Source organism: Echinops telfairi, unplaced genomic scaffold (genome assembly GCF_000313985.2).
Source record: "Echinops telfairi isolate 266 unplaced genomic scaffold, ASM31398v2 ScPeMD7_18;HRSCAF=68, whole genome shotgun sequence".
NCBI classification, from domain to species: domain Eukaryota; kingdom Metazoa; phylum Chordata; class Mammalia; order Afrosoricida; family Tenrecidae; genus Echinops; species Echinops telfairi.
This window is the reverse complement of record NW_022103915.1, coordinates 52,710,559-52,718,632: the sequence shown is the minus strand read 5'-3', so window position 1 is coordinate 52,718,632 and position 8,074 is coordinate 52,710,559. Positions and strand designations below refer to the sequence as shown.

The window sequence follows — 8,074 nt, the reverse complement described above, 5'->3', positions numbered from 1 at the left end:
GCGCCCGGGATCTGCGCCTCCTAGCACGAGCCTGATTCTGGAGTCCTGCTGGTCCGAATACTCACCCCCAAGAGGCACTTGGAAAGGAAAGCTCGGGGGAACCCTTCACACACGCACGCACCCATCCCGCCACTTCCTCCCGAGGGTCTCCGCCAGGCCAATTATTGCTCCCGGCGACAGTCAGTCCCTCGGGCGAACGCCGGGGAGGGTTCACACGAGCACAGCCGGCGCTTTAGTCCCCAGCCCCAAACTGTTGACCCTGTCACACCCCGGAGGGGGGCAGAGGCAGGCGGCCATCAAATCGGGAGAGCGGAGGAGGGACCTCGAGGGGATTTTCTCCGGTTACTTTGCGAGTGGGTCCCCTGTGCCCCTGGGGACACCGCGCACCCCCCTTCCACCCCCATCAAAGCAAACTCCCAAAGAAACTGGTCGGCCGAGCGGTTCCAGGCGAAGGGGCGGAGGCCGGGGCTCCAGTCTCAGGGCGGATTCCAAAAGAGGCGTCGCCGCCGACAGCGCGCATCACATTTTTCAGGTCCCACTGTCGCTGGGGTTTTCGCATCGCGCGATCCGGCGCGGAAAGGAGATCCCACCGACTTCCCAGAAGTCTACAAAACCGTGGACCGCTTTCGGCCGGCGCTCGACCCCGGCGTCGGCCTCTCGCTCTCTGGCTTGGCTGGGTTTTTAAACCACCACCCCGCCTCCCCTCCACCACTTCCTTCCCCGCGCCCCCTTCCTCCTTTGCACCAGCTGCAGAGTCGCAGCAAATCCTCTCTCAAGAACGTTACCGACCCGCAGGCTGAAGGGATCACTGGGCTGTGCTCGCTCCCACCGAAGCAGCTGCACGCGTGCGGGCGTCGCTCGGCGCACGGCAGTTCCAAAACGCTCGCTCGGTGCAGCTCGGCTGTCACAGACGGCGCGCGCGCCGGGTCGCCGGGGAGGCCCGGCTCCAGGCGTTCGAGCTCCGACGTGCCTACCCCAACAGAGTAGCCCTTCCCCGCCCAGCCTTCCCGTGCTCATTTGGGCCAGGGCTCTGGCTAGCCGCGTCCTTCTCCACCGACTTCATTTCCCTGGGGGACGCGGTGGGGGTGATGTGTTGGGGGCGGGGGGTATGGGGGGCACTTGCGCGAAGCCTTTGGGGAAGTGGGGAACCGGCTGGCGCTGCTCCGCGCTCAGCGGAGGCTGCAGCTCAGCTCCCGGGCGGGGGTCCGAGACCACGGGCGCCGCTGCGCGACTTCTGAGTCGCGCGCCTGGCGCACCGCTCTGGAGTGCCTGTGGGCTTTCCAGTCCCCGCGCCATCTCTGGGGCGTGCAGCGAAAGGGCTCCGGAAGGCAATTTTGGGGAGGGAGGAGACGTCTCCCTTTAAAAGCCCTGCGGGGTGGGGCGGGGGGAGTTGCAGAAATGGCAAAAGCAGATAGAGACGCACAAGTTCCCGAGGGGCCCCGCGGACAATAGAAGGGGCGGGAGCCCAGGAACCCAAGACGGTCTCGGGGCCTAGGAATCTCCCTGGGCGGCGGCGCCGGGAGCGCGCGCGGGGCTACAATCCCGAACATGTGGAAAAGAGAGGCGACGTTTCCATTTCAGAATTAGCAAGATATGTCTCTAATTGCCTTTTTAAAAACATACTGTACATCTTTTGGCGTGAAAAGATAAAGGCTGAAAAGACAACGTTCCGTCCGAATCGTTGGGGTTGGGGGCCGAGAGGGGGAGACTCCTGGCCGTTGTCCTTCCCCTCCTTGCTTAAACGTGTTCAAAGGTAGCCTCACTTTACCAAAATGTGACTTTACGAGTCTCAAACTCCCCCAAGCCTTCGGCCCACAAACCGAGTCCCTCGCAAACAATCCGCGAAAGCAATGCCAGGCGTCCAAGGCCGCGCGCCCAACTCCGGGGAGGAGGAGTCGCCCAGCCCCGCGAGTCCAGGACCTTTTCCAAACCCAAGGCCAACTAGCGTGGCCCCAGCGGCGGCCCCATAGGGCACAAAACAGGGAAGCCGCTTCCCCATACTTCCTGGCAGTCCTGGCCATCGCCTGCACAACCCCGACTCTAACACGGTGGAAGGGGGCCTCCTGGTTGGTCGCAAGTACACAAAAAACTCGTGGCGCTGGCGCGTCCTACAAGGGCAGTTCACAAGCTCTCCAGGGCGCCCGGCCCACAGGGGCCCCAGGTGAGTTGACACCCCCAGGACACAGTCCCTCGGGCGGCGTGCACGCTTCGAAGGGCAGAAGGGCCGGACTTCCCGGGCAGAACAGCTCAGGCGAAGCGGGGTCTCTCTGCCTTACCTCCAGCCTAGGCGCCCTCTTGTCCTGCCCTCCCGTCGGGGGATCACAGACGCTCAGCCACCCATCAGCGAGGTCCACTCGTGACCCGACTGTGCACCCAGCGCCCCCCAAAGCTGTTCTTCCCTTCTGTCCTGCCCTGAGCCGCCCATCGGAGAAAGTGGCCCGGGTAGAGGCTGTTTCTCACAGTACCAGCATCCCCACCGCCAGCACCACCGTTGAAGGAAGGAGGCAACCTTTTGCATCGTCCGCCCCCAAAGATGCTCTGCGAGCCCCTCTCTGCCCAGTGCTCCTCGCCCGCAGCCTGGCTCACCATAGGTTCGTGCTGTAGCGGGCTCGCCAGCAGCAGCTCCGGGGGACCTCTGAAGGGCTGCAGTGAACCTGGACGAGGACCGGGGACTGGGGCGCTGCAGGCTCGAGATGGCTCGGACGGGAATCCCATCAAGGAGAGAGGCGAGATACTCAGCCCCGAGCTGTAGCGGCGTCTCGGCGTCCGGTCCCTCGGCGCGGATGCCAAACTCACCTAGCTTCCGGGCCGGGCTCTGCGCTCCTTCCCTTCCTTCCCGCCCTCCTCCTCTGCCCACTCGCAACTTCTTCCTCCTCTTCCCCTTTCTCTCTTTTTCTTTCTTTCCTTCCTCCTCCTCTTCCCCAACAGCCCCTCCCTTCTTCCCTCCTCCCTCGATCGCCTGCCTCCTTTTCTGGGGATGGGAGCCCCGCCCACATCCTCCCATCCAGCAGCCGGGCCTCGCCTTCCAGGCCCGGGTCCCGGAAGCCCGGGCAGCGACTGAGTCCGCAGCTGCCGCCGGGGCTGGGACGCTGCTGCCTCCAGCTCGGGGAAGCGGCCAGGGCTCACCTGGGGACCACGTGCAGAGGTACTAGAAAGCATGCAGCGACTAGTCGCCCTGCCTGCCAAAAATACCCATGGGAGTCTGGGCTTCCCTGAGTTTAGAGTAACTGCTGCCCAAACTGATGATTAAAACACTGAGTAATCACCATTTACCCCGAGTAATTAGAGATAATGAAACACCTCTAAAATCAGGTTATGGAGAAAGGAGCTGTTGGATTGGTTTAAAGGGTGGCCTTCCATAAATTGTTAAAGGATTTCCAAACGTTGAGAAACAGGCTGTGCACAGAGCCTGTGCCTGAAAGAAGTGCCTCTTAGGCTATTAAAAGATGGCTTTCTCCCGAAACAATTTGTGGAAAACCTAGGTGACAGAGGACCCTCCAAAGGACAGCCCCAAGTCACCGCACTAGCTTTCCCCTCCCCCAAACCTAACCTTTTTGAAGGCAGAAGTGGCCTGGAGACAGACTGGAACCACTTTTTTTTTACAGTTAAAAAAGTCTGCGTGCACTGTACGTGAGAGCAGCGGCAGCAGAGTGATTGCTGTTGTTGATTGGGTTTGGCATTCTTTGTGCTGCTCCTGGAGATCCTTGACGCCAACAACTACAGAGACAACCAGAAAAGATGTCCTTCCGGTTTGTTCTTACAGGAGGAAGGGGGATGAGAGGCTTTGCCTAGAAGGCTGTGCTAGTAATCATATTAGCAAGGAGGTGGAATGTGGTCTTTAAAACCTTCCCAAGCAGGAACTAATTTCACACACCATCTCTGATAGGGCTGGGAGGGCCCTATCAGCAGCATCTCTCTGTTTTACAAACAAGGAAGGAAGAGGACTTGCCCAAAGGCATGGAGTAAGTCACAGCCTTTGCTGTGGAGTCCAGAGAGAAGGTTGCAGGGTGGAGTCAACAGAGGGTCACAGGCCTGAGCTCCAGGTAACCAGAAGAGTCCCAGAGGACTGAGCGCTTCTTGTCTGGGACCTGTATCAGATAGGTAGCCATTACCCTTCATGGTCTCAGCAAAGCTCCGGGTCTTTACCTAAGTAGATCCTGGTGCCTGGTCTAGAGAAACCTCCAATCCTGAGGGAAAGCACGAACTACTTCCTGTGTGCGCAGATTACAAAGGGGGAGAGGTGCTCCAGTTCCGAGGGGCAACTGTAAGAGCATGCTGCCATCTTTTCCAGCCTTTGGTCCTGCTTCCTGAGGCCTTTGAAACAAGCTGTGTGTGGCTTTGAGCGAGCATGCCATTGCATTCCTCTGGACCTCAGCTTTCTCATGAGCAGAATGGGAGAGCCAGCCCCTATCACCTCTATTCTTCCTTACAATTTGCAAACTATTAGTGTACTTTATTGCAATTTTATTAAACATCAGCCTTGTTTCATTTTAAATCGTTCCTGAGCCCACCTCCTCTAAGAACCTCTAATTAAACAGGGCAGGGCGATAACTCCACCCCAAAGGATGACTGACAATCTACCTCCAGCTTCCAACATAATCAACATTACAATTAATTATTAATAACAACAACACAAAATTAAAACACTATTAAATAGTTACCTAACGTCCATCCTGTGGCATTAGGCAGTATAGTCCTTTAACATCCTTTCTGTCTGAAGTAAGGACAAATTAAATGTTTACTGAGCCCCCTAAATCAGTCGCTGTACTTTTAATCATTAACAAAACGTGTTTCTTAATCGTTAAACTTCGAGACAACAATGATGTTCTGTGCTTGGAAGCAGGATGTTGTTTTATTTTAACGCACCATACAATTGGTGGTGGTTTTTTTCATCTCAAAGGGTTTTGATGATTGCCCTTATCCCTTTTTGCTGAAGCCCAGATGGGGAAGTGGCCACTGGCCAGCCCATGATTCTGTAAAACTCACAATCCAGGAGTTTCCAATTAAACCTCCTGACATACCTTCTCTAGACCTTGATATCAATCTTTAGCAGTGCATGGGGGAAATTCAGCCTCAATTCTCTTGGAGCTCTATTTTATAAGAAATTAGGTGGGGCTTTTTTTTGGGGGGGGGGTGGCAGATTTATTTTTGTCCTCGTGTTTTAAATGGGTGCAAACCATACAGTATCAACTCCTTTTATCCATTGTTTATTTCCCTTCTTCTTCTGTCTCGAGCCAAAAAAGGGGGGAAATTGTTGGCTAGAGAACTAAGTCGATCACAACCCAGTCAGTAATCAGAGTTGGTGGGAGAGATCAGTCCATCAGCTCTTTTCCCCTGACCCTGCCTACCTGGGTATATTGATGTTTACAGTGAACTTTAGATGGGTGGATCAGATGAAATTGTACTTTTAAAGAATACAGATGGAGAGGAGACACCCATTATACTCCAAGAATCCAGGAGCAAATATTGCAGTTCTGCTGCTACTGAGGAATAAAGGTGTTCATTTACACAGTTCCCCTAACCCCCACTGGAGAGCATCAAAAGAGAATAATTGGACTATCAGCCCCCAGCATGCCTTTCTCTCTGAGACCATGAGCTTCAGAATAAGTATGGGGATGATGATGAAATGCACATTTCCAGGCTCTGCCTTAAATCTGGACCCAGAAATCTGCCTCTTTCACAAGGTGGTGTTTGGAGCACACTAAAGCTTGAGAACCACTGCTTTAAAAGTGCTTCCACCGATTTACAAGGTTTAAAGATACCATTAAAAAAAAAAAAGCTGACATCAAGAAATTATTAAACAGGCAAGGCATACTCTTGACTTGTGCTTTATAAACTGTTAAATATGGTAATTACAGTATTAACTCTCCCTGGAGCACACCATCTAGCTCTTTGTAAGTGAGAAGATTTCTGATCTATGCTTGTAGGTCATCTTCACAACCAAATCAGGTCTTCAAGCATTCTTTCCTAATTGTCTGCTGAAACCATGCAAGTGTTCTTGCTTTGAAGGAATCACTGGTAACTTTTTGAGAAGCCATAAACTACATAAATGCTTGCTGAACTGAAAAGGGAGCTGGCGAGGGCCACTCATTTTTTTCTCTTAATAATATTTATCATAAGCTCCACATTTGCTCTCTAGCAACCCCCCAAACACACACACATGCACACAGAGCCTTCATAAGACCCTATTCTATAGACACACGGGAATCTGAATATCAGAAGGGTTACATCCATTTCTCACAACTGTAGGCTAGGAAGTGGTGGACCCCAAATTCAGACCTGGTCATTCTGTTGAGTTCATTTTTTTGTTGTTGTTGTTTTCTCCAAATTCAGTGATGGAGGTCTGCTGGGGAGTGAATGCCACAGCCACAACTTGTGACGAAAGCCCGCTTGCCCTGGGGTCTTTTCTGATGCCAAGGCTTCATTTGTCACCCTTGCAGTGGGTAGCCACAGGGCATTTCAGGGCATCTTCTCAAATTCTCAGAAGACAGAACAAAATGAAGCTTGTTTGCTTACAATCTGATTATACAACCTATCTTAGTGGGAGAGTGTGTGTGGCCTTCCCAAGAAAAGGTCGCAATCCTCAAAAAGAAGCTACTTGCGGTAACTGTAGGGTCAGTTTCCTCACTGGGAGATAGGAGTTGACCAGTTTCCTCACTGCTCTTTCTCAGGAGCAGGATGAGAGGCGAGGCATGCATATTCTAGGAGTTTAAGTCATGGTCACGCTGCTTACGCCTCAGTGTCTTGGTTTCCCAATTTATAACTGAGAATAATATTCTCTACTTCATAATGTCCTTGTAGGCATTAATTGAAGTAATGGGGTAAAAATCACAGAAACATAAGTGTTCAATAAATATTATTCCTTGCAAAGACAATGATTAAGTAAGTGAAGTGGAAGTGGACAGCATACACTCTGGTATTGGGTCTGGTGGAAGTGAATTTTATATAAAGTCAGTAAAGTCCTTTTTTTTTTTTTTAAGGAGCTTATATCTCACATTTATGTTGTAAACCCTGGTGCTATATACATATCAGGTATTTATTGACTAGTTGATGTTTATATGAGTCACCAATCACTAAGGTAATACTCAGTATGTTATCTGTATAGATCTAACTAAAGGGCCTCTCTCTGCCAAGATAACTAATAAAAGTCAAAGTGGACCCATGTACCTACGGAGAGCAAGGGAACAATAGACTTGGTGACATGTCAAAAGCATTTTCTTTCTCTGATTTTTCTGAAACCTAAACCCCCAGACTTTACAGAATGTCCATCCATTCCTCTTGTTTAAAATGTCTAGTCTTTCACAAGGGAAGCTTTGTCCAAAGGGCTATGTGATGCAACTTTATATATATATATATATGCACGTATACAACTTGGACATTTTTACACACAGTACAAATATTCTCTAGCCCTACAGGTGAGGCATACCTTTTCACCAGTGTTTTCAAGTCATGTCTTCTTCAAAAATAAATGTATGTCATTTGTAATCCTTACCTTCTGTATCTTCGGGGGTAATATATAAATTCTAAGAAGTCACCACACTATACACTTGAGAGTTGTGCCCTCTTCTGTATTACATTCTAATGAAATAGTGACTCAGGTGTGCCTTTGAAGTGACTTTTGTTTATAAGGGCTCTCTCTCAATTGGCAACCACCAAGAAGAGACAACGTTCCCCATTTTTTTAGCTAACTTCAGCAGCCAAAGGACAGTGGTAGGGAAAGCAATCGACCTATAAATTCATGACATCCACTGTGGCAAGTCTGTCAGGAGTAGCTCCATCAACCAAGGCTTGGTCTTTGGGGACTAAGCGCCCAAGGTGGAGAGAGGGCTTGGTCTAACCCCCAGCTCTGAGAGCCCAGCAAACAGTTGGCCCAAGAACAAAGCTCCAGGAGCATCTGCCCTTTGTTCTTCAGCTCCGACTCTCCTCTTGCTCAGCACCTGAGAGGACCCCCCAGAATGGCAGTTGGGAAAGGTGACTGGTGACAAAGGAAACATTGTCACCAGGTAAGAATTTCTTTTAGGATAGAAATCTTGGAAGGACTGTGTTCCAGACTTTGGCACTCTGAGGAAGCCCG

General features: G+C 51.4%; 1 protein-coding gene across 1 annotated transcript in view; it reads right to left on the bottom strand.

Annotated features, from left to right (window-relative positions):
* BMP4 (bone morphogenetic protein 4) overlaps nt 1-2,795 on the bottom strand; it is a 6,944-nt gene extending 4,149 nt beyond the window's left edge. Inside the window, exon 1 of the mRNA XM_004698597.3 lies at nt 2,587-2,795. The gene's annotated coding sequence lies outside the window, so the exon portion shown is untranslated. The remainder of the gene's footprint in view (nt 1-2,586) is intronic.
* Between the last annotated feature and the right edge of the window lie 5,279 nt (nt 2,796-8,074).